At 36.8% G+C, this 26,897-nt stretch overlaps 1 protein-coding gene across 2 annotated transcripts in view; it reads left to right on the forward strand.

The window, feature by feature from the left end:
- Positions 1-26,897, forward strand: part of LOC125829084 (uncharacterized) — a 1,125,066-nt gene that overhangs the window by 857,377 nt on the left and 240,792 nt on the right. The gene's annotated exons all lie outside the window — the stretch shown is intronic.

Genomic DNA, 26,897 nt, shown 5'->3' on the forward strand with positions numbered 1-26,897 from the left:
TATAATTAATAACTAATTATTTTAAATTAATATAAATTTAAGAAAAGTTAAATAGCTAATTCAAAAAAATATAATTAAGAAACACTAGTTTATTTATTAAATATACATTAAAAGAAAACATATATTTTTTGAACATCTTTTTTTTTTTTTTGAATAAATTGAAAACAAAACTTAACTTAAAACATGACCCTATTTTGTGGTTTTCAAATATTTTTACACTAAACTTACTAAAATATGATAAAATTAAAGTATTTAATCTAAACGTAAAAGAAATATTTAACCACTAAAATTTGTGTAAAACATCAAGTTCGATAAAAAATTACGTCTCTACATTATTGAGCATCAAAAAAATAAATCATGACAATTATCTAACTCTTGAAAAGTTTAATAATTTTGGAAAAAAATATTTAGAAATATATATCTACATCACAAGAAAAATTATTAACAAAAACAAATGAATTTATACTACAATAAAAACTGAACTAAAACAAACTTCAACTGGCGTTATTACAAGTCATATGAACTTCCTTTGTCGAAAATACTGAAATATTAAGAAATAGTAAATCAGTAAAACAAAAGGGCAATGTTTATATAGTAATATAACTGTTTTGAAGCAAACTTCCTAACAATCTAAATCACATGAGTAACATTGATAAATAAAATCCTTCTTTTATCTTGGGCATCAAAAAATAAATCATGATAATTCTCTAACTGTTGAGAAGTTTAATAATTTTGAAAAAAAGATATTCATAAACATATATCTACATCACAAGAGAAATTGTTAATAAAAACAAATGAATGTAGAGTACAATAAAAATTAAACTAATATAAACTTCAACTGGCGTTATTACAAGTCATATAAACTTTTCTTTGTCAAAAAATACTTAAATATTAAGAAATAGTAAATCAGTAAAATAAAAGGGCAATGTTTATACAATAATAACTATTTTGAAGCAAACTTTTGATAATCTAAATCACGTAAGTAGCATTGATAAATAAAGTCATTCTTTTATCTCGACCATCAAAATAACAAATCGTGACAATTCTCCAACTCTTGAGAAGTTTAATAATTTTTGAAAAAAGATATTCCGAAGCATATATCTACATCACAAGAAAAATTGTTAAGTAAAAGAAATGAATTTAAACTACATCATGTTAACTTCATATATTGGAAAATTACTTATTAATGTATACACTAAGAAAAATAATAATTATTATATCATTATAATTATTTTAATCAAGTACTCGAGGTTAAGGAATATACCCTCTTAGGATAGAACAATTTACTTCATCAGAATAGTGGTACCTCATATTATGTTGAACCTCGAACTCACTCAACGACAATAAATCACACGAAATTTTTTAAAATAAAATAAGCAGAAGAAGAGTAGAAGATTAAAAAAAGTTGTGGTTGAAAAATGAGAGGAAATCCCTGTATTTATAGTCAACCAAGGGTAGTATGAATAAGTGTATTTTTGTGTCTTATCTTAAAAGTCATGACCTTTTTGAGAAGTCATATCCCTTTGGAAAAGTCACAACTCATCGAAAACTTACAACCCTTTGAAAAAAGTCACAACTCATCGAAAACTCACAACCCTTTGAAAAATATTAAAATAAATTTAGTAAATAACTATTTTGAAGCAAACTCCCTGACAATATAAATCACATACGTAACATTGATAAATAAGATCATTTTTTTTATTGAGCATCAAGAAAAAAAATCATGACAATTCTCCAACTCTTGAAAAGTGTAATAATTTTGAAAATAGATATTCAGAAACATATATCTACTTCACAAGAAAAATTGTTAACAAAAACAAATGAATTAATACTACAATAAAAATTAAACTAATACAAACTTCAATTGGCGTTATTACAAGTCATATGAACTTTCTTCGTCGAAAATACTGAAATATTAAGAAATAGTAAATCAGTAAAACAAAAGGGCAATGTTTATATAGTAATAATTATTTTGAAGCAAACTTCCTAACAATCTAAATCACATGAGTATCATTGATAAATAAAGTCCTTCTTTTGTCTAGGATATAAAAAAACAAATCATGACAATTTTTTAACTCTTGAGAAGTTTAATAATTTTGGAAACAAATATTCAGAAGCATTATCTACATCACAAGATAAATTGTTTAAAAAAAAAATGAATTTAGACTACAATAAAAATTAAACTAATACAAACTTCAACTGGCGTTATTACAAGTCATATAAACTTTTATTCGTCGAAAAATACTTAAATTTTAAGAAATAGTAAATCAGTAAAACAAAAGGGCAATGTTTATATAGTAATAACTATTTTGAAGCCAACTTCTTGACAATCTTAATCACATAAGTAGCATTGATAAATAAAGTCATTCTTTTATCTTGAGCATCAAAATAACAAATCGTGACAATTCTCCAACTCTTGAGAAATTTAATAATTTTTGAAAAAGATATTCAGAAGCATATATCTACATCACAAGAAAAATTGTTAAAAAAAAGAAATGAATCATGTTAACTTCATATATTGGAACATTACATACTAATGTATATACTAAGCAAAAAAATAATTATTATATCATCAAAATTATTTTCCTCAAGTACTCGATGTTAAGGAATATACCCTTTTAGGATTATACAATTTACTTCATCAGAAAAGTGGTACCTCATATTCCGCTGAAGTTCGAACTCACTTAACGATAATAAATCACATAAATTTTTAAAAGATAAAAGAAGCAGAAGAAGAGTAGAAGATTAAAAAAAGTTGTAGTTGAAAAATGAGAGGAAACCCCTCTATTTATAGTCAACAAAGGGTAGTATGAACAAGTGTATTTTGTGTCTTCTCTTAAAAGTCATGACCTCTCTGAGAAGTCATATCCCTTTGGAAAAATCACAACTTATTGAAAAAGTTACAACTCTTTGGAAAAGTCACAACTCATCGAAAACTCACAACCCTTTGAAAAAAGTCACAACTCATTGAAAAATCATAATCCTTTGAAAAAAGTCACAACTTATCAGAAAAAATCACAACTCATCAAAAAAGTCACAACCTAAGTTAGGGATATTATAGTAATTTAACATTTAAGTTAGGAGTTCATGCTTTTAAGGTAATACTAGTTTCATGGCACATGCGTTGCACGTGTATATGTATATATAGTATACAATGTTGTAAAATCGAATTAATATTAATAAATTACATTTTTTAGTAAATAATTATAGTATAAAGAACATAGGACAAGTGCTTTTAAATGATTCCTACAAATTGTCATAGAGTTACTTGTATTTTGAGATCAAAATGACCAGATATCATTGAAACATTTCAAAATACATTCAAAGTTTGAATATGGGGAGAAAGTGACATTTCTTTAGTAGTATTATTTTTTACTTTACTAAATTTTGTAAGAAAATCTAACCAACAAGATTTTAAAAAAATATCAATACAAAAATGTCACCAATAGTCTTTCCTCTTGAGGTTATGAACATAAATTATGTCATCAAATTTTGTTAAACTTTGAACTTAATCAACTATTGCAAATAACCCTGAGATTATTTAAGAAGAAGAAGAGTAGGAAACTTTAAAAAAATCGTAGTTTAAAAGTGAGAGGAAGCCCCTCTATTTACAGCTAACAAATAATAGTATGACTATGTGTTAATTGTGCGGTATCAGAAAAGTTACAACCTTTCAAAAAAGTCACTGCTCATCGGAAAAGTCACAACCTTTTACAAAAGGCACAACTTATCGGAAAAGGCACAAACCTTTTGGAAAAGTCACAACCTTTTGAAAAAATCACAACCCTTCAGAAAAGTCACAACTCATCGAAAATGTCAAAATTCGTCAAAAAAACCACAACCCTTTGGAAAAGTCACAACTCTTTAATATGAAAGGGTATCTACTTTTAATATAATATAAATAATTAAATTAATAAATAAAATAAATTAAGTATTTTTAATTAGAGGTGTTATAGTAATTTAACATTTAAATTAGGAGTTAATACTTTTAAGGTAGTATAGATAGATATATATAGATATATAATTTTTTTATATATATATTGTCACACCCCGAGCTACACCCAGGACGTGGTCGGCACTTGAGAAACATTGCTGGCCCCAAGCGAACCCTTGTCCTAGCTTACTTACTCAATGGAAGACTTTAAGAAAAGGATTCATATGCTAAATAACTCAACTGTCTCAAACTGAACTCATAATGTTTTAAAAGTAAGCATTTAACTTAGCCAAAACGACAACTCAAATCTGAACATAAGCCAATAAAAAATGATGACGAATGAACCAACATTTGACTGACTATCTATGAAGCCTCTAAAACAACTGAGATGGATGTCGGGACAGGCCCACGACATCCTAATGAACTAAAATGATAGAGTAATAAAAAAGGGGGATCCTCCGGAATGCAAGGAAGCTCACCAACAACTCTGAAGCTCAACGATGTGCTGGATGCTAATCCTGGTTACCCGCGTTTGCATCATAAGACGATGAAGGCCAATTGGAATCAATACATTGAATGTATGAGTATGCGAGTTGGAATGCTAAACACAACTTAAGCTTGAAAAGAATCTGAAAGGAACTGAAGAACTTACCTGGTTCAACTCAACTCAACAGAACTGAACTCACTTCAATATAAAGCAGTTTAGAAACAAGTGCACTATAAGGAAAACTTGTTTAAAACATGATGTCAACTCTGTGTATTTAGAAATTCAACAATAACTGTGTATGTATGCAAAGATACAATATGAACTCTGTTTGTATATAAAAATACAAAATACTGCTGTGGGAGTTTCTCTAACAGACAACCATCACTTAAGAGCTATAGTGATGATATAACATTTTACCTCACGCTGCCAAGGACCGTCCTATATCTTGCCGGGGGTATAGAACCTAACTCACTAAATGGATCCACTAGTCTATGCTAAAAGGCACTAAAGGAATCATCTAAAAAGTATGACCCTTTTCTACCCATGGTGACTACATGGTTTATGGGGGCTGTGAGTTGTCTGAACTCTCCCCCATATCGGTGCTCAATACTACTCCTAAAAATATAATATTAGCTCTTATGTTTAAAAACATACTTCTTTCTGTGATTTGAGATTAGTGCTCTGATGAGTCCACAATTTGGACTCATTTAGGGATTTATTTTAATAGAAATAGTGTCCTCAAATGCTTATTTTGTCTCAATATCTGATGAAAAATATTAAGTTTCAGGTATTTGAAGTTTTACCGGAAGCATGGACACTTAGGTGCAAAAAGGAACAAAAAGACTGGAAAGAACGTAAAAACTGAAGCTTGAGATTCGCCAATCACTCTTGGCGAATCGCCGAAGGGAAGCACTTTGCCCTTTGTTCCAGTATGCGAAGCTCTGAAGGAAGAGGATCAAATCGGCGGTAAAAAGGAGTAGTCGGCGCATCGCCAAATAGTTCCGCGAAGCACTACAATACTGCCCAATGGTCCAGGACGCAGTGATGCTCTAGGCAAGCACAGAAGGCGATGAACCAGATGATGAGCGAATCGCCGAGTCGATTGGCGATTTCCACTAACCTCACCGAAAGATTCGCCAACAATATTTATTGAAGTCTATAAATACTAAACCTGTTATTAATTTTTAGGGAGTGGAACCATTATTATTATTTTACAGAATAGAATAGTACCTTTTGGGATATTTTTCTCTCAAGTTTGGAGAGGGTTTTGTGGGAGACTTGAAGAAAGAAAGATTTCATCTTCCCCACGTTGGAAGTGGGTCTTCTCCATTCTCCTTCATTTGCTTAAATCAAGGTTTAATTCCTTATATACCCATTTGATTTTATTATCATTTTAGGTGTATTTTGTTATTTCTTAATGTGTGGCTAAAAACCCCCATTCTTGCGGTGTGATTTAGCAAATATGTGTTGATATTGTTGTTGGGTCTTGCTTGCTGATAGGTTAGATGTATTTTAATGTTGATTTCACCTAGTGGTTGTGGTTTAATTTAATGGGTTTGTAGTTACAAATACAAAACCACCCATGTGTTTTCGGCTTTCCCGAGAGGGAGGTCGCGAAACAAAGACCACTAGACTGATGGCCTAAGAAGTGGGTCGACATGAGGTTTAGCCCGAGAGGGTGAGCCCTAGTACCATATCCTAACACTCAGCTTGAGAGAGTGAGTGGGGTAAGGCGTAGGCTGTCCTTCATGCGACAAATGGGAGTCCGAGAGGAACACATTTGAAATGGGGTAAGTTTCCCAAGAGGGAACTTATTTCCATCTAAAACTTAGCCTAGTCACTATTATCTTGCAAATTTCCTATCGAAAGCATGTACCCAACGATTTATATCAATATATATTGTGGTCACACCCCAAGAACTTCTCCCCATACTAGAATTTTCTCTTTATTTTTGTTGTTTTAGCTTTACTTGTGACATACCCCCATTGATATTTGACACTTTGGTGTCAGCCACTTGAATTTAGTTTGGTTTTATTCGATAATTTCTCAAACTACAACTAACTAGAACAAATTCTAGCCTAACTACTATTTTCACTACCACTCCCTTGGGACACGACCCCAACTTTTGGTTGGGTTACTATATTATTGACGATCGTAGGCACTCGTACCATAGGTTAGTGTCGTTGGTCACGATAAGCATCAAAATGGCGCCGCTGCCGGGGAGTGGTGTTATGTGAAAATGTAGTTAACTATAGTTTTTTGTTCTTTTTAGTGTAGTTTTTAGTTATTTTACCTTTAGTTTTGTTTTTCTTTGTTTATTGTTTGTGTATGAAGGTCCTTTACCTAGAGCCAAAAGAGGGGTAGCCTCATGAAAATGAGGCAAACCTCACTAATGGAACTTGCGTGAGGAGTTGCATCGTGCCACGACGTTAAATAAGGCGCTTCTTGGGAGGCAATCCAAGGTCATAAATTTAGGATTTTACTTTTATAAATAATGGTATGTTGATGTTGCAGATAAATCGAGGAAAGTGGAAAATCTCAGGTTGGCGAGAAGAAAGTCCATTCTGCGAGTCGCTCATTAGGTCGGCGAGCCAGACTGGATCCGCCGTTTGGCTCAATACAAGAGTTGTACAGAGCTTGTAAAACTCGGCAAACTCGAAAAGCAGCTCGGCGCATCGCCAACCAGTTTGGCGATCTTGATGCAGATCACCGATCTCACCCCAGAAAATTGAAGATTTTGAAGAAAGGGCGAGATAAATGACCACTCGGCGGACCGCTGAGTGGGTCGGCAAGTAGACTAACATCGCCAAATGTACAAGAACTGAACGATTATAAAGTGCCAAAAATCTCAGAATTTTTAAATTTTCCCACTCTCCCTCCTTTTAAACTTCTCAACTTCACATCAAGGTAATATTTTGTAGATTATTGCTTGCCTTTAGTATTGTAGTCGATAATTAGTGCTTGGAGTGGATTACATTGCAGCCTAGCATTTCAAAAGTATTTTAATCGGCATCTAAGGTTGGTTTTCCAAACCCCGAATTTATTTTTAGCAATTTTGTACTCATTCGCAATGATTTTTTATTTGTTATTTGCATTTGAGGACAAATGTTTTTATTTATGGTGGGGTGAGGCTCACCTTGTTTTGCTTGTTTCAGATACTCGTGTTTTGGTGTACATTTGTGTTGTCTATTTTTAATTGTGTTTTTAAAAACTTCTTTGCGATTGTTTGAGCTTATGGCTTTCTTTTGGTTTAATTGCAAAATAATTTTGACCCTTTCGATAAATTTTTGTTTTTCAAAAATTTTCACCACCGCTTGTGTTGAAAGTGGATGTTCTCGTACAAATTTAAGTCTTGGTTTCGATCAATACCGATGACTTAAATAGTGCTCTCAATCGAACAAACATGAATGTGCAGTTACAATGAGACCAAATGAAGTTACATAGGCAATATGTGAACTCTTTGCATCTCGTTGTGATTAGCCATGTATCCAATTGATTTCTCTTGTGATGATCGTTGCACACTAGCGAAAGTGTGTAGTCTTTCTTGGCTTTAGTATCAATGCCTTGTGTGATGAGTTACTTTGAACCATGCATGAATAAACCTAGAATTTTCCCCGTTAGTCTGATTGATTTAGTAAGGTATGCTCTTGAAATGATCTTAGGCAACTTTAAAGAGTATGAGCCAATCTGACATATACCTCTTTTGTAACCCATCATGAGCGTGTGAAACTCTTTTGAACACCTCTTGAGCCTTAACCTTCTTTGAAAGAAAATTTGATAAAACCTAGACCTCTATTCAACCACCACCTATAATCCTCATGACTTGTGATGTAGTGAATAGCCAACTTAAGCCAAAAGCTTAAGTTGGGGGTGTGGTGAAAAGGATAAGGAGAAGTCAAGAAGTGCAAGAAAAGTCTCTTCTAACTCATGGTGTTGTGGAAAAATGGAAGCCCTCCCTATATAAAAAAAAAGAAAAAAAAAGAGAATAAGAGAAAAGAGAAAAAGAAAAAAAGAAAAGAAAAGAATGAAAAAGAAGACCGTGGAATAAAAGTACAAAAGAAATTGGGTTTCCAAGCAATCCATGGAGATGATTAAAAAGATGACTTAGAAGAACTAGAAAAAGAATTAATTAAGGAAAAGAAGGGGATGCCTTGAGAATACCATATCTCATGAGGAAAAAGTCACTGAGCCTAAATGACCATACCTTTGCACTCAGCCCCATTACAAGCCTTAGAAAGACCTTTTTGATCTTGAGTAAGCCAAAACGAAAGTTGATTGGAAAATATGGGCAAACCTATGGGTGAAAGCATGCATTATGTTCTTCTTTTTTGAGTGTGAGCGCTGCATCTGATTCGTGATCTTTAAATGAATAGACCTTTGTGTGTGAATATGGAATCATTTTTCGTGTGAGGGCATTCAGATACTACTGTTGAGCTTGAACTTGCATTTGAAGCAAGTATTGCAAGCATGAGAATCTTTGGTAATGGTGTGTCACAACTTGAATCTTTGAGTACACAATTGAATCTTCGCATAAATAGTTTGAAGTCTTGTTGTGTACATTCATGATTGAGTCTTGTGTAGCACTATTTGAGACATCCTATTTGAACTGCTGAACTTGAGTTTTGCTTGAGGACAAGCAAAAGTTTAAGTTGGGGGTGTTGATGATTACACAATTTGGACTCATTTAGGGCTTTATTTTAATAGAAATAGTGTCCTCAAATGCTTATTTTGTCTTAATATCTGATGAAAAATATTAAGTTTCAGGTATTTGAAGTTTTACCGGAAGCATGGACACTTAGGCGCAAAAAGGAACAAAAAGGCTGGAAAGAACGTAAAAATTGAAGCCTGAGCTTCGCCAATCACTCTTGGCGAATCGCCGAAGGGAAGCACTCCACCCTTTGTTCAAGTATGCGAAGCCCTGAAGGAAGATGATCAAATCGGCGGTAAAAAGGAGTAGTTAGCGCATCGTCGAACAGTTCTGCGAAGCAGTACAATATCGCCCAATGGTCCAGGACGCAGAGATGCTGTAGGCAAGCACCGAAGGCGATGAACCAGATGATGGGCGAATCGCGGAGTCGATTAGCAGTTCCTACTAACCTCGCCGAAAGATCGCCAACACTATTTACTGAAGTCTATAAATACTAAACCTGTTATTAATTTTTAGGGGGTGGAACCATTACTATTATTTTACAGAATAGAATAGTACTTTTTGGGATATTTTTCTCTCAAGTTTGGAGAGGTTTTTGTGGGAGACTTGAAGAAAGAAAGGTTTCATCTTCCCCAAGTTGGAAGTGGGTCTTCTCCATTCTCCTTCCTTTGCTTAAATCAAGGTTTAATTCCTTATACCCATTTGATTTTATTATCATTTTAGGTGTATTTTCTTATTTCTTGATGTGTGGCTAAAAACCCCATTCTTGGGGTGTGATTTAGCAAATATGTGTTGATATTGTTATTGGGTCTTGCTTGCTAATAGGCTAGATGTATTTTAATGGTGATTTCACCTAGTGGTTGTGGTTTAATCTAATGGGTTTGTAGTTACAAATACAAAACCACCCATGTGTTTTCGGCTTGCCCGAGAGGGAGGTCGCGAAACTAAAACCACTAGACTGATGGCCTAAGGAGTGGGTCGATATGAGGTTCAGCCCGAGAGGGTGAGCCCTAGTCCCATATCCTAACACTCAGCTTAAGAGAGTGAGTGGGGTAAGGCGTAGGCTGGCCTTTATGCGAAAAGTGGGTGTCCAAGAGGAACACATTTGAAACAGGGTAAATTGCCATAGAGGGAACTTATTTCCATCTAAAGCTTAGCCTAGTCACTATTATCTTGCAAATTTCCTATCGAAAGCATGTACCCAACGATTTATATCAATATATATTGCGGTCACACCCCAAGAACTTCTCCCCATACTAGAATTTTCTCTTTATTTTTGTTGTTTTAGCTATATGTGTGACAAACCCCCATTGATATTTGACACTTTTGTGTCACCCACTTGAATTTACTTTGTTTTTATTCGATAATTTCTCAAACTACAACTAGGTAGAACAAAATTCTAGCCTAACTACTATTTTCACTACCACTCCCTTGGGACAGACCCCTACCCTTGGTTGGGTTACTATATTATCGACGATTGTAGACACTCGTACCGTAGGTTAGTGTCGTTGGTCACGATAAGCATCATGCTCAAAAACTTAGCTCAAAGGCTATCTTGGAAATCAAAGTTTCCTCTCTTGCTTCATTTAGAAAGCGATTACTCTTTTATGAAAACTAGCCTGAAGGCTCTTTGGAAATCAGGGTTTCCTTTCTTGTTTAAATGCGAAAACATTTTAAACCCTTTGGGAATACATATCCCCCATATACTTTTGAAGAAATGAACTTCAACTTTACTCCTTACTGAACTCAAAACTTAAGTCTTAAAACAAAGTTAAAACGTTTGCAAAAGACTATTGGAAAACTTTATGAACTTCTCTTAACTTGACTCTTGACTTCTCTTGACTTGAATCTTAACTTTCGTTGAATTGAATTTATGGATTCAAGGATTGTGATTTGTGATAGGAAATATCTTATGATATTTAGTAATGATTTTAGATAGCTAAACATGAGAAATGATCAAGAAATCACTGCCTGGAGACTACTCCGCGATGCGGAGGTGTAATTAAAATTTGGTCGCGAAAATACTTTTGAGGCAGAACGGTCCGTGACCGCTCTGCGGTGCGAAAACAATTTTGTCAAATCTGAGGAACAGGTCCGCGACGCACCTGCTACCTGTTTCTTGTCCGATTTTTTCCTTTTTTGTTTTCCAGCCCCAATTTGCCTAAACTTGACTACTATTCTCAAGTTCTCTTTAAATTCAGATACCAAGTATGTATACACACAAATCTAACTCAAATAACTCAAGGAAACAACGTTTTAACCTCAAGGAACTCCTCAATCTCAACCTAACTCAAGAACGAAGGTCAATTTCAAGAACAACATTCAAGATTCATCAACCTTCAACTTTTTAGGACGAATTCACGCTGAATTAAACATGTTTAGCGTGTGAGTGAAGGAACCCAACGCTGTGTGAACTCACATACCTTGTAGGGATTAACCCTTGGCGAAATCCACAAGCAATTCTCCAAGAAATCGACGAATCCTTGCTTCTTCTCCTCTTCTTTTCTCTTCTCTCAAAACCCTAACTCTTTTGTGAAAGCGTAAACTGAATCCTATCAGTTTAGACCCCAATTAATTACCAAAAAACGAAATTAAGTCATGGGGCATGGAAAAGACCATAATGCCCTTCTAAAACCCGGATTGGACATTTCCTTATTTGAACAGCCCAAATTCCAATGGGCATATCTCACTCATACGAACTCGGAATCGCCCAAACTTGGTGGCGTTGGAAAGATTGTTCCAAGATATTTCCTACGATATTTGGAAACACACCTAACTCATCCTGAGCTGGGAGTTATGGTCGCTTGAAGTTGACCAAAAACTCAAACTTAACCAATTTTCCTAATTTTTATTATTTCCAAAAATCACTCTTTCTAATTCTGGCTCTTTCTACTTCTTTCAATTTGTATATATATATATATATATATATATATATATATATATATATTAAATATTAACTAAATTATTATTATTTTTGTGCTATCACCTTTTTCAAATAATAATTAAAATATTTTTCGTCTATTATTGATCATTTATTTAGATTACTTACAAAAGTTTAATTGATTTGTTTTCCATTTATCTTATTTTCATAATAATCTATCAATCTGTCCATATTTGTATGTCTTTTTGTCTCTCTCTAGCTGTATGTCTTTCTCTCCCTCTATCTATCTTTCTCCTTGTCTATCTGTTTTTCTCTGTTAATTTAACGTTTCAAGCACACCTCATCCAATTCTAGGTGTTCAACGATCGTAAAACAGTATAAAACCCAACTAAATGAGTTGGGGTTGAATCTCACAGGGAGCGGTACGTGTTTCAGATTCAATTGGGAAGTATAAATGTGATCAAATCAGTCATAGGAATAAATATTTTTGAATAAAGACATCATTCAAATTAAGGGGTGACACGAATGTCAAATGGGGGTTTTGGTTTTGATTAACAACTACAAACAATACAAATTAACAAAATAGAGATGGATTCTTAGGATGTGATCAATTATAGGCAATTATAGACATATGGGCAATTTCACATATTAGTAAATAGCTAGATATTAGTGAGTAGGCTAGGCTATAAGGAAGATAATTTTCTCTAGAACAATTTACCCCAAATTAAGTGATTTCTCTCGAACATAAACAAACATGCAAAATAAGAGCAATCTACACCTTAATCCATTCACTCTTTCGAGCTAAAAGTGTGGGATTGGGTTTAGGATTCACTCTCTTGAGCTGAACCCAAATCAACCCAACACCCACAAATCATCAATCAAAAACCTTAGTTCTAAAACCCCTCTCTCTCTCGAGCAAGCCAAGAACACAAAGGAAGAACTGCATTTGCAACTACAAATCTTAAGTTAAACCACAATTAATGATTGAATTCACTTTTAAATAGCATTTAAACTAACAATTAGGAATACCCATAAGCTAAATCAACCCATAATCACATAATAACACCCCAACAATTTGGGTTTTAGCTAGACATCATAAGAAGGTAAAAACCGTTACCAAATTGATTATCCATACTCTGGGTAATAGTGATTTCGTCTTTACATGCTCTAATTTGATGAACTTAAAAGACCCACTTCCAATCTCTCAAAAGTCAATTTCTTCAATCCATCAAAGCTAAGGAAAAACTAGAGAAAAACTCTCTCCAGATGTTCAAAACTTAATAATAAAACCGTTCTAAAGATTATTTGATACTAAACTAAATGTTCAAAAACGTATTTATAGTCTCCAAAAATGTGCTACAAAAGCCCATTCGGCAAAGTAAGTCGGGCTCGCTGAACCACTTGGCAAGCCGCCCTTTGGTCTATTCCATCGCCCTCTTGCCTTAACATTCAGCATCCTCAAGGTCTGTAACTTTGGGTGATCTATCTTGGCTTCGTGGAATTCACTCGACGATCCGCCGACTACTCCGTTTCATCGCCAACTTGGTTCTTTCCTTCAGGGCTTGGCACACTGAAACTTTTGTAGGTCTGATGAGCCACTTGGTGACACACCGAGTGCTCTTGGCGATCCTCAGGCTCACCCATCTTCATTTCTTCAACCTATTTTGTTCCTTTTTGCCTGTTAGTATCCTTGCTTTGTTCCTCAATCCATATTTTTGAAAATCAAGGATTTAACATTAGTTATTGGCACAAAATAAGCATTTGAGGACACTAAATCTCTATAAACAAAGCCCTAAATGAGTCCAAATCTCGGACTCATCAACACCCTCAACTTAAACTTTTGCTTGTCCTCAAGTAAAACTCAAGTTCAGCAGTTCAAAAAGTATGTCTCAAACAGTGCTACATAAGACTCAATCATGAATGCACACAACAAGACTCAACTTACTCATGCAAGGATCAATTGTGCACTTAAAGATTCAAGTTGTGACTCACCATTATCAAAGATGCTCAAGTTCACAATATTTGCTTCAAATGCAAGTTCAAGATCAACAAATGTACTCAAATTCCTTCACAACAAAGATGATTCCATATTCACACACTATTCTTCAACAATTTATAGTTCCGAAATCACATACGACTCTCACTCTCACAAAGATGAACATATGCATGACTTCACCCATAGGTTTGCCCTTATTTTCCAATCAACATTCGTTTCAGCTTACTCAAGATCGAAATGGTCTTTTCCAGGCTTGTAATGAGGCTGAGTGTAAAGGTATTGTCATTTAGACTCAGTGGCTGCTACCCTCATGAAATGTGGTCTGAACATCACTTTTTTGATTTTCTTCAACATTTGAATCATGCTCAATATTCACCCTATTATTGAACTTCCAATGGAATACCAGACACCCCATTCTTTTGCAAATTTCACAACTTTATTTCACAACTTTTCCATTCTTTTTCTTTTCCTTTCTTCTTTTCTTTCTCTTGTTTTTATATAGAGGGGTTCCATCTTTTTCAAGGCCATTTCTAGAAAGGGGAAATTCACATTCTTGATTTACCTTGTCTTTTCACCACACCCCAACTTAGGCTTTTGGCCTAAATTGGCTATTCAAACAAACCACACTTTATGAGGATTATGGGTGAAAGGATAAAGAAGGGTCACAATTTCATCAAGTTTCTTCCAAGAAAAGGATAAGGCTCAAAGGGGTTCAAGCAAAGTTCACACATATCACAGGGTTGGCCACAAAAGAGGTATATTGTCAAATTGTTTCACTCTTCAAAATTTTTGCCAAAGATTATTTTAAGAGCTTGCATCACTTAGTCAACCGGACCAACAGGGCAAATTCTAGGTGTCATCACACAGGGTTCATGGTAAGCTCATCACAGAAGGCATTGACACCAATATCAAACGAGACTCCAAACTTTCGCTAGTGTGCAATGTTCATCACAAGAGACTCTATTTGATAACCAGCTAGTCACAACGAGATGAAAAAAAGTTAAAACATTGTCTATACAACTTTATTTGGCCTTATCGTAGCTACGCATTCATTTTTGTTCGATTAAAAGCACTATTCAAATCACACAAGGTTCACGGTAAGCTCATCATTGAAGGCATTGACACCATTATCAAACGAGACTCCACACTTTCACTAGTTTGCAATGTTCATCACAAGAGACTCTATTCGATAACCAGCTAGTCACAACGAGATGAAAAACAATTAACACATTGTCTATGAAACTTCATTTGGCCTTATCGTAGCTGCGCATTCATTTTTGTTCGATTAAAAGCACTATTCAAGTCATCGGTATTGATCATAATCGATACTCAAATTTGCACAATAACAACCATATTCACACACGACATGAGGTGGCAATATTTTTTAGACGTGTTAAAAGCCATTTCTATTCAAAACAAGAAGCCATAAGCTCAAACATCCATAAGATAAGATCAAACTTAGTCTAAAATGCAAAACCCAATATATACATAAGAGGTAGGTATAGAAATAGCTCAGCCACCACAAATAAAAAGCAGTTGTCCCCAAATGCAACAAAAATGATCAACAGTCAATAAAAATGACAGAGAGGGAGGTAAAGAAGAATCCTATCTACACAGTCACTCTATCTGTCGGGGCATCAATGCCCGGTGTAACACTCTGATCCTGGGCATCAGTTCCATGTGTAATAGCAACACTGGCTCCACTAGCCTACTATGGACGTCTCTGTTAGCGATGTCTGAATTACTTACTATACAATCGTCTCCTCTAAATTGGAAAAGTCTTCATAGATGGTCGCCTCCTGAGCATCCAACTGCTCCTCATCCGTCTCTACCTCTGACTCATCAGCTACCACATCATCCATAGGCACATCTCCGGTGGTGGCTGGAGGCATCTTCGAACTGGTCAAGGAATCCTGATCCTCTGCTGACTCAAAGAGAGAAGTGAAGTCTGTGGACTACAGATAGTCCACATCCTTTTTCAAATCTGAAACTTCTGCTTTTAAAGCCGTCACCTCTGAAGTAACCCCCTGTCCTTTCTCACAAACCTCTACCCTCACTGTGTGATCATCAATAAAAGTCCAGAGGGGTGTCAATGCAGTTAAGATGGCTCGCTCAATCATCCAAGGCACCTCGGCCTCTATCCGGTTATCCCGCACATTGGCAGAATGGGCTAGGTGCCCCATCTTGAGGATCATAGCCTGAGTAATCCTGGTAGGCTGGGTAGTAGAAGAACCAGGAGTTTGAGAAGAAGTGAAAGCGGATGTACCTGAAAGCCCAGAGGCCAGAGTAGGCAAATATGCCTCTGCAGGTATAAACTCAACATCGACTTTCGGGGATGCATTCACGGGAACCGCTCTCCTCCTATCCGCCTCATCTCGTGTATACTCAGCCTCTATGCGCCGAATATTGGTGGAAGATGTGGGAATAACCTCTATGTCCCTCTTCTCGTCACGAGAAACTACAACACACCGACATAATTCTGTAATAAGGATTGGGAAGGGAAGGGACGTTTGGCGCTGCTTGACCCTCATGGCCATCTCTTTTTCAATAATGAGTCCTAAGTTGAGCCTCTTCTTGGCGATGATCGATCCGAGATAGGCCGCCTTTGGGTGGCGGAGGATGGACTCATTCTGCGAGGGCTTGACAGAACTGCTGATGAACCCGAACCAATATCGAGAGGCAATGTTCAAGTCCTTCTTGTTGATGGGAGCTCCCCCCTCAATCCACCTCGGGGTGGTGTCTGAAATGAGGGAAGCAAGCCAGCCCTTTAGATAATCTAGTGTCTGGGTTGTAGCTAAACCCTTGTACTCATGCTCAAACCCAGTAGCTCTGTCAAGTACAACATTGATATGATCACTGTTGCAGCCCACTTCTGTCCCCCGGACAATGAAGGACTTCACCGATCTGAAAGCACTGGCTTTCTTCTTCCCTTGGGGTACTAGATCACCGTACGCAGTGTAGAACTCACGAACCTAGGTGGGGATATATGGGCCTCAGGGCCTGGTGATGATGTCAAATCTATGGAACCGGAGTGTGTCCCACACCAAATGGTACCTTTCCACCACTCCATCTGTAGACAATTGCTTCTCCTCAAGAATTGTCCTCAATCCCTCAGCCTTTAGGCTATTGAGTGGCCGAGGAGGAGGACCCTAAACTGATGGTGATGGAACCACCGTCTATGCTAGAGCTGGCATGGAGTCAGTGATAGGAGGGGTATACTCTGGGATACTAGAAGAATCGTGACGAGACCATGCATGAATCTCTGCTCGCCGGGACTGTAGTGGTTGGTCATCATCATGCTCGGAGTGTGAGACCTGAGAATCAATAGAATCCCCCTCGCTGCCGGAGTTGTGGTCCAGTATCTCAGATACGAGCGCTTTTCCTTTGCATCCTTTAGGAGGTGCCTTCTTCTCTTTTTTAGAAGAAGCAGCTGCCCCCTTATTAATAACAATCCCCCCTGCTCTTTTGCAGGGCGACATACCACTATCGTCCAAGTTGGACCTAGTCATATCTGCAATACACACCAAAAAGCGTTAGAATTAATCCAAGAAATATTTTTGAAAACAAGTTGTACAAAGACTCGCCGAACTGGTCGGCAAGTCACTGAGTCACTTTGGTGAGCCAGATCGGGCACACCGAATAGACTGGCTTAAAAAATTCCCAGAAAATAACAGGTTGGCGATACACAGGGCCTTTCGGCGAGCTCAGCCTAGCCCATCGAAAGTTACAGTACGTTTTAGGGGTTAGGGGCTTAGAAAAGGCGATCGAGGGAGACTTTTATTGAGTCGCCGAGTGAACTCGCGAGCTCAGGCATTTTGCTGAAAGTTACATAATCAAATCTAACCAAAACACGAAATTAAGGGTGATTTAGCGAACCGTCGAACGGTTCGGTGAGCTCGACCTAGCTCGCCAAACTGCCCAATGTGCTAATTTTTACCTCGTTTCCCAAAAATCAAGCCTGCAGCCCCCGAAAACAAAATCAAACAACACACTCATGCAATTAGACTAAGATCCATACGACTCATGCCACCGGGGTACTTCGACTTCCCCCGGTTTGGCCAAAATTGGCCATTTGACGACTTTTGCCCTTAAGAATGACGTCAAACACTCCATCATCAGGCAAAGTACGTCATTTATAACAATTGGGGGTTACTTAGACTACACCCCACTAGACCCAACGACAATTTAACGCAACCTAACAAATTTTAATCAATTTTAAGGCACAAAACTTGGGAAATCAACAACTAAGGCAATTAATCACAATTACGAAGCTACGATAGTCAAACTAGCACAAATTTATGATTTCAAAGAGTCCCAGCACACATCAACAAGATTTAAATAATTGCATTTGAATTTAACCACTATTTAAGAGTTCGAGGTTCATAAAACCAACCTTTAATGCCGAACTACGAGTTTGTAAAGCTAGGTGGCAATGTATTCCAACTCCCGCAATAAAACTAGGAAAATATTGAAATTATAGAGTGTGGGTGTGATTTTATGAAAAACGAGGGAATATGAAAGAGTTTGAAATTTTGAACCTTTGGCCTTTTAATACCTTTTAGCTCATGGCCCTTCAACGATATTAGTCGTCTTTGCCGAACCACTCGGTGATGTGCCGAGTGATTATTTACCTCGCCGAGTTTACAGGACCTCAAGTTAATTTGGGGGTCCAAATGGCATACAAAGTCGGGCTCGCCGACCTGTTCAGCGGGTGGCCGACTCATCCATGGGACCGCCGAGTTTTACAAACTTTCACCTATGATTTTTGTGAGTCCAACGGCGGTCCAAGTCGGGCTCACCGACCTGTTTGGTGAGTCACCGGTTGGACTTTTGGCTCGCCAACCTACACTTTTCAAACACATTCCACACTTCGACCTGCACAATCAACACCCGTTATTCCAAAAACAAACATAAAGCATTAAGAACTTTGGTTGCATCCTAAGAAGCGCCTTAGTTAACGTCGTGGCACGACACAAGTACTCACTCAAACTTCGTTCTTGTGGTTTGCCATAGTATCACTACGCAACCACCCTTGTTGTCTTGGGTTAAGATGCGAAGAAATATGACCCATTTGGGTCTCCAACTGCTTGATAGACATGGAATGAGAGGTCACAGTCTGGTTGAGGTTCGATACATCTTCCTTCATTTGCTTCAAAACTTGATCGAACCCTTCAACCTTGTTGAGAATACGTGAGATCATATCCTCAGTTTGGTCACGCTCAGAACCTTTGGGCTTTTGACGCTCATGGGGAGGAACATACCTATCCTTCTCCCCTTCGCTTTCCTTCCAGCTAGCGTTACGATCACGCCAGTCTCTATCACGGTCTCTCCAGCCCTCATCTCTGTTCCAACCTTTGTTTCCACCCGGTCTAGGGTAGTTAGCACGATAACCTCCTCCTTGGTTGACTAGGAAATTTACTTCCTCGTTGTACAACTCTTCAAACTGGGCCTCTTTGGGGTTTACACCACCAACACCGAAAGCATTAATACTCCTCGTACCAGGACCCATGACTTCTTGGCCAAAATGTCCAGCTCGGTCATCATCTTTGCCATGTTTTGGTCTCTCTCTTGATCTTTTTCAATCTGCTATTTTGTCAAATTGTAAGTAAGAGGAAAGACATGATCTTTACGGGTGTACCATACCCGGTTAATCTTGGTCATGCCATCAAGGAGTTAGGTTACTATCAGATAAGGCCGTTGCATAAAAACTCCTGGAGAAAGTTGATCAGCCACTCCCTTGTTCACTGAATCAAGTCTTTTGTAAGAGTATTGCAGTAGAACGTTGTTGGGAAATCCTTGAGTTGGACATTGCAACACCAACATCTTAAATCTTAGCCAAGTCTCATGGATTGGCTCCCCCTCCAAACGCTTGAAGCTTTGGATGTTATCCCGAAGAGTCATCATCTTCGAAGGAGGAAAGAATCGCACATGAAATGTAGTAATAAGCTCGTCCCACGAAGTGATAGAATCTCTTGGAAACTCAGCCAACCACTTACATGCTTCTCCCATTAGACAAAATGGGAACAACCTCAACTGGACCAACTCTTGAGATATATTCTTAAAGGAGAACGGTCCACAAACATCAACAAAGTTCCTTATATGCTCATGGGGATCCTCATGAGCCAGCCCACCAAACAACCCTTTCAATTGTAAAAGCTGCAACATGGTGCTTGTAATGTGGAACACAACGTTCCCTTCAGGTGAAGGCAAACAAATGGCACCAACTCCACCCACTAGATTTGGGTCATTGACATTCGGTTCATTGACATCATTGAGATTTCGGATGTCATCTTGGTGGCCCACTTGGCTACCATTGCTTCCGTTGACGCTCATTTCCTCTGTTTTAACCGGCAACACAAAAATCAAAACTAAAAGTAAGTAGATTCAACTATGACTAACAAGAATACAATTCAACTTCACTAAAAGAATTTCAAAAAACACCAATCTCCGGTAGCGACACCATTTTGATTCAACATTTCAAGCACACCTCATCCAATTTTAGGTGTTCAACGATCATAAATCAGTATAAAACACAACTAAATGAGTTGGGGTCGAATCTCACAGGGAGCGGTACATGTTTCAGATTCAATTGGAAAGTATAAATGTCATCAAGTTAGTCATAGGAATAAAAATTATAGAATAAATACATCATTCAAATTAAGGGGTGACACGAATGTCAAATGGGGGTTTTGGTTTTGATTAATAGCTACAAACAATACGATTAACAATATAGAGACGAATTCTTCGGATGTGATCGATTATAGGCAATTATAGACATATGGGTAATTCAACTATTACTAATAGCTAGATATTAGTGAGTAGGCTAGGATATAAGGGAGGTAATTTTCTCTCGAACTGTCACGACCCAGGAGCACCCCCAAGTCGTAACAAGGCGTACTCGACCCCGAAGGGGTCTTATACGAGCCACATAGTCATTCATTGCATTCAATAATGAAAATAGTGCGGAATAATAAAAAAAACTTATTTACATCCACACATTTAAACTTCTTAAAACAACTTTAAAAACACACAGCGGAAGTCTAAGTCTCACATGGCCATCTTAGACACAATCGCAAAACATAAGTAGGGACACGACCCTTTACAATCAAAAGAAGTCTATTACATGAACAAAAGAACTTAAAAGTCTTGTCCTCGAATCCATGAGGACATACCAAGTCTTGGAGGAAAGCAATCCAACACTTCAAACTAGCTAGGAGGGATCACTTGCCGGAACCTACACTTATAGTAAAAATATGAAGAATATGGGTTAGTACACAAAATGTACTAAGTATGATGACCATGCAAAACATGCTTAAAAAGGGACATTTTAGTTAGAAACCATGCATTATGCCACCTTTTTGAAATATCATGAACAATAGCATAAAAGACATACAAGACAAGCATAACATCAAGTAAGTCATAATATCACCTTTAAACAATATCAACATGAAAACCTTTACCTTGGACCTTCACCTCAAGAAACCCTTTTGCTATACCTCGTGCAATGTATGGATGACGTCCCATACCACCATCCATACTAAGGCACCACATTTAGGTCACTTAAAGTAACTTATCATTCCTTTCTTTCACCTTTGCACAATATTCATACATAAGAGGTATATCATTAATTAAGACATGACAAGGGAAAATAACTCGTAATATAACCCAAGTATAACATGCATAACATATTAAGCATTTAAGAGCCAACATTCTTTAATAACCTCATTTAGGGTACATTCATGTCACAGTCATTAGGATTTAGAGAAACTCACTATGACCCTCTCCAAGCCTACTCGTGCAATGTATAGGTAGCATCCCATACTACTACCTACACTTTGTAGAACCTGTCAAGAAACCATAATGAAATCTCACATGATGGGAAGTAAGCGTTTAACCGACATAGACCATGAGAGCTTGTCATGGAATCCGGTGTCATGAATCCCCACACCGAAAAGAGGTGGTCTACTTGCCTAAGGAAGACCGGTATATATAGCTTAATGGATCCACTAGCTTCCTATGCGGGCACATAGTTTATGGGATAAGGTAGACGATCATTGAAACTCATGCCTAATTGTCGAGGGAGTTTCCATCTAACCAAATCCGCTCGGTGCTTAGCCTACATTCCCATAGAATAGTTCATTACTTTGACATCATCACACATGAAAGGGTGCCATAAGCCTACCGATTCAAGGTACATTATTTAACACATGAAAGGGTGCCATAAGCCTACCGATTCAAGGTACATTATTTAACACATGAAAGGGTGCCATAAGCCTACCGATTCAAGGTACATTTAGGAAAGCTCATTAACTCCTCTTGAAAGGGTGTCATAAGCCTACCGATTCAAGTCTCATCATTAACCTTTATGGAAAGGTGCCATAGGCCTACCGAATCCAAGGTTCATTACTTATCATTAATGGAAGGGTGCCATTAGCCTACCGATCCAAGGTTCATTATAAGCATGTGTGGAAGGGTGCCATAAGCCTACCAATCCAAGGATTCAACAATCAACAATATAATCATTTATACAAGAAAATGATGCATAAGCCCTACCAATTCAAGGTATACTTTATATTGAAGAATCCTTCATATTATATCATCAACATTCATGAGTGTCATCAACACATCTCTGGATTTCCATACATCTCATAACTCAAACTTTAAAGCATCGATTCATCAATTCTCCATAGTTGAACATTTTGTCAAACACCTTGAAGGCATGTAATGAAATCAAAGAGCATGGAAATTAGGGTAGTAATTATGCAACCAAACCAGTGAACAACCTACAACAACACCTTTACATTCATAACATGATCACATTATCTTCATTGAATTCTCATTCATATAATGTCATGATAACACTCCAATTTCTCATACTATGCCTTTAAGGCCATAAGCCTCACATACCAATACACCAACAATACACCATAAAATAAGCATGGGTAATGACATACTTCAACAATCTAAAGACCTTTAAACAAGTTTGATTCATATACATTCATTATCTAGCAACCCACTTCATAAAGGCATAAACTAGGAATAGAGGGAAATCATGGGTTCATGGAGTATTTTCATCTTAAATCGTCAATACAACAACAATATAACCATAAAGTGCCATTAGAAACCTTTTAAAACCATTTGGTGGAAGAACCCATGAGATTGAGTGAAAACCTAGATTTTTTATACTTTGAAGTAACTTTGGATTTGGCTCCTTGAATGGAAAATTAGACAAGGATCAAGACCACCATACCTTTGCTATGATCTCCCACGAAATTTGATGAAGAAAGCCTTGAATCCAAAGCCCTAGCTCCCACTTCTTCTTCTTCTTAAATGGAGGATTGTAGAGAGGGAAATGTTTTTAGGGATGGGAATGAACTAATGGTATATAGGAAATAATATAAGTCCTTTGAAAAAAATAGTCCAACACTTAGAAAAAATTTCTGGCGGGTGAACAGTAATGAACAGTAAAATTAGCTACTGGAATTTGCATTTTCTGCCGGACAGACTTTACGAAAATGGGCACTACTTCTTCGTCCGAACTCCGAATGAGGTGAAACGAAGTGAGTTAGGTAGCTAACTCAAAGGGCTTTCCATGGATATATTATTGGCCACCCAAATAATTTGTGTGCTAGGAGATATGACCCTCCAAAGTAGACCCTCGAAAAAGGCTTCACTTGGAAATTTCGGATTTTGATACGGTTGCTCTAAAATTTGGGTTAGACCCATTTCCCACTCAATTTGACCCCCTAAACAAGAATATGAAGTCGGATTTTCGAAAAACGAAATGGATCTTTTAATATACAGCTAAACAAGTTTCCGGTAACTTCCGAAGCACATTTTTAAGAACTTTTGGGTCAAATTCAAATATAATCATTTCAGTAAGTTCTCGACTCCAAACTCACATGTGAGGCTCTAGTTTCACTCTATCATTTTCCGAGTCGTTACACGAACATCAACAAGCATGCAAAATAAGAGCAGCCCACACCTTAATCCATTTACTCTCTCGAGTTGAAAGTGTGGGATTGGTTTTAGGGTTCACTCTCTCGAGCTGAACCCAGATCAACCCAACACCCACAAATCATCAATCAAAAACCTTAGTTCTAAAACCTCTGTCTCGAGCAAGCCAAGAACACAAAGGAAGAACTACATTTGCAACTACAATTCTTAAGTTAAACCACAATTTATGATTGAAGTCACTTTTAAATAGCATTTAAACTAACAATTAGCAATACTTATAAGCTAAATCAACCCATAATCACATAATCACACTCCAAGAATTGGGATTTTTGTTAGACATCATAAAAAGGTAAAAACCGTTACCAAATTGATTATCTATCAATTGAGTAAGAGTGATTTCATCTTTACAATGCTCCAATTTGATGAACTTCAAAGACCCACTTCCAATCTCTCAAAAGTGAATTTCTTCAATCCCTCAAAGATAAGGAAAAACTAGAGAAAAACTCTCTCCGGATGTTCAATACTTAATAATAAAATCGTTCTAAAGATTATTTGATACTAAGCTAAATGTTCAAAAACGTATTTATAGTCGCCAAAAATGTGCTACGAAAGCCCATTCGGCGAAGTAAGTCGGGCTCGCTGAACCATTCGGCGAGCCGCCTTTTGGTCTCTTCCATCACCCGCATGCCTTGGAATTTAGCATCTTCATAACTTTGGGTGATCTATCTTGGTTTAGCGGAATTCACTCGGCGATCCACCGACTGCTCCTTTTCATCGCCAACTTGGTTTTTTCCTTCAAGGCTTGGCACACTAGAACTTTAGGCGGTCTGATGAGCTACTCGACAACACATCTAGTGCTCTTGGCGATCCTCAGACTCACCCATCTTCATTTCTTCAACCTATTTTGTTCCTTCTTGGCTGTTAGTGTCCTTGCTTTTTCCCTCAATCCATATTCTTGAAAATCAAGGATTTAACATCAGTTATTGGCACAAAATAAGCATTTGAGGACACTAAATCTCTATAAACAAATCCCTAAATGAGTCCAAATCTCGGACTCATCATTTGTCTAAATGGTTGTCGGTCTCTCCATCTTCTATCCATCTATCTATATTTCTTTAAAACATGAAGGTTCTTAAAAATATGGAGTGATATTTTTATATTATATTAAACGACTCTACAATAGATAAAATGCCTATTTGTTATTTTCCTCAAATAATTATTATTAAATTATTATCCTAATATTTAGGACTTTAAAATTAGTTAAATTTATAGCTTTTAACTTTTTACTTATTTTGAGGATGTATTAATTTTCAATGTTTATACTTTAAAATCGACTAATATTCTATAAGGTTAGGTGCCTTAGATATGTAAGGCATAGGAACAAATGTTACTATGAAAAGTTGTATAATTATTTTCCTTGTTGGTTACATAAATAATGTGCCAGATCTATAATGTATGAGAACAAATTACTCTGAAAAATTATACTATTATTTTCACATTGTTTGTATTTACTAAAAATAGTAAGATGCAAACTCCCAACTGGTAGTCACCTGACCAAAAGGGCGGATAACCTAGTTGGCCCTACCTCTCCCAAGTTGACCGTGTTTACAATTGGCGAGGTTAAGTCACTTGGGAGATCCGCTCTTTTGGTAGGATACTACCAGTTGGGTGTTTGTATTACATTCAATGTTTTTTTGGCCTCTTTTTCAAATATTCATTCTTGCATGGTCCTTTAACCTCCATAACTGCAAATCATCAAAATATCATTAGAATAGGACATTATTAGGCATTGAGGACACTAAATATTGAACTAAAAAGCCTCAAATGAGTGTAAATCTACAACTCATCAACACCCTCAACTTAAACTTTTACTTGCCCTCAAGTAAACAAAGAACACAATTAGTTCAACAAGGGTGTCTACAACTGTTCTCAATGAGAGTTAACATGTAAGTGTCACCACAAGACTACTCTCAAGCATATGCAACACTCAATCATGCTCAAAATGCTTCTAATGATGACTAGTTGACATCAATCCAAACTCAAGATCACTTAGCTTTCTTTCTAATGCAAAATCATGTTTCAACAAATGCATTCAAATTCCCTCACATAAAGAACAATTCCATGTGCTTACAAAGCATATCAACAAAGAAGTTAGGCATCAATACAACTCTCACTCTCCGAAAGAGAAATACATGCAAGCTTCATCCCATAGGTTTGTCCATATTTTCTAATCATCACACAACCTAATTTATGCAAGATCTAAAGGGTCTTTTCATGCTTGTAATGGGGCTGAGGGAAAGGTATGGTCAATCTGGCTTAGTGACTTCACTTTTTCAAAACTTTGTTGTATTCATCTTCACCTCTTCTCAAGTTCTTCATTCTTTTCACTTGGAGACTCAAACCTCAATCTTTCACTAAATTTATTGGATACCCCTTTTATTTCAACACACTTTCTTTTTCATTTCAACTTTTAAACTTTTGCTCACTTTTTCTTACACAGAGGGATTCCTTCTTCTTGCAACATACTTCAAATTTGAGTCTCACTTTCACTTGTCTTTCTTTCCTCCTTCCTTTCCACACCCCAACTTAGGATTTTGACATGAGTTGGCTATTCAAAACAAACCAATGCTTAGAAAAGGATTTGTGAGTGAGAAGTTTGGGAAATTTTGGCTCAAGAGGTTTCAAAAGTTTAACGACAAATGGTTTAGACTCAAATGGTTCCAAGATGGTTTCACACCCTCACAAGGTAGTCACAAAAGGTATGAAAATTTGGGTTTCCTCTCAAAATTTTTACCTAAGATAATTTCTTGCATTCACCAAGACTAGAAAATTTGACTAACAAGGCCAATTCCAGGATTCAACACGCATGCTTTCAAGTTGGACCTCACCACATATGACATTTCAAACAAAATCATTTAGCAAAACTCTACTAAAATTAAGAAGCTTGCATTCGATGTTCATTGCAAGGCACACATCAAAATGCAGTTTTTCATC

The sequence above is a fragment of the Solanum verrucosum genome, unplaced genomic scaffold (assembly GCF_900185275.1).
Source record: "Solanum verrucosum unplaced genomic scaffold, falcon-dt-bn FXZP01000007.1, whole genome shotgun sequence".
Taxonomy (NCBI): Eukaryota; Viridiplantae; Streptophyta; class Magnoliopsida; order Solanales; family Solanaceae; genus Solanum; species Solanum verrucosum.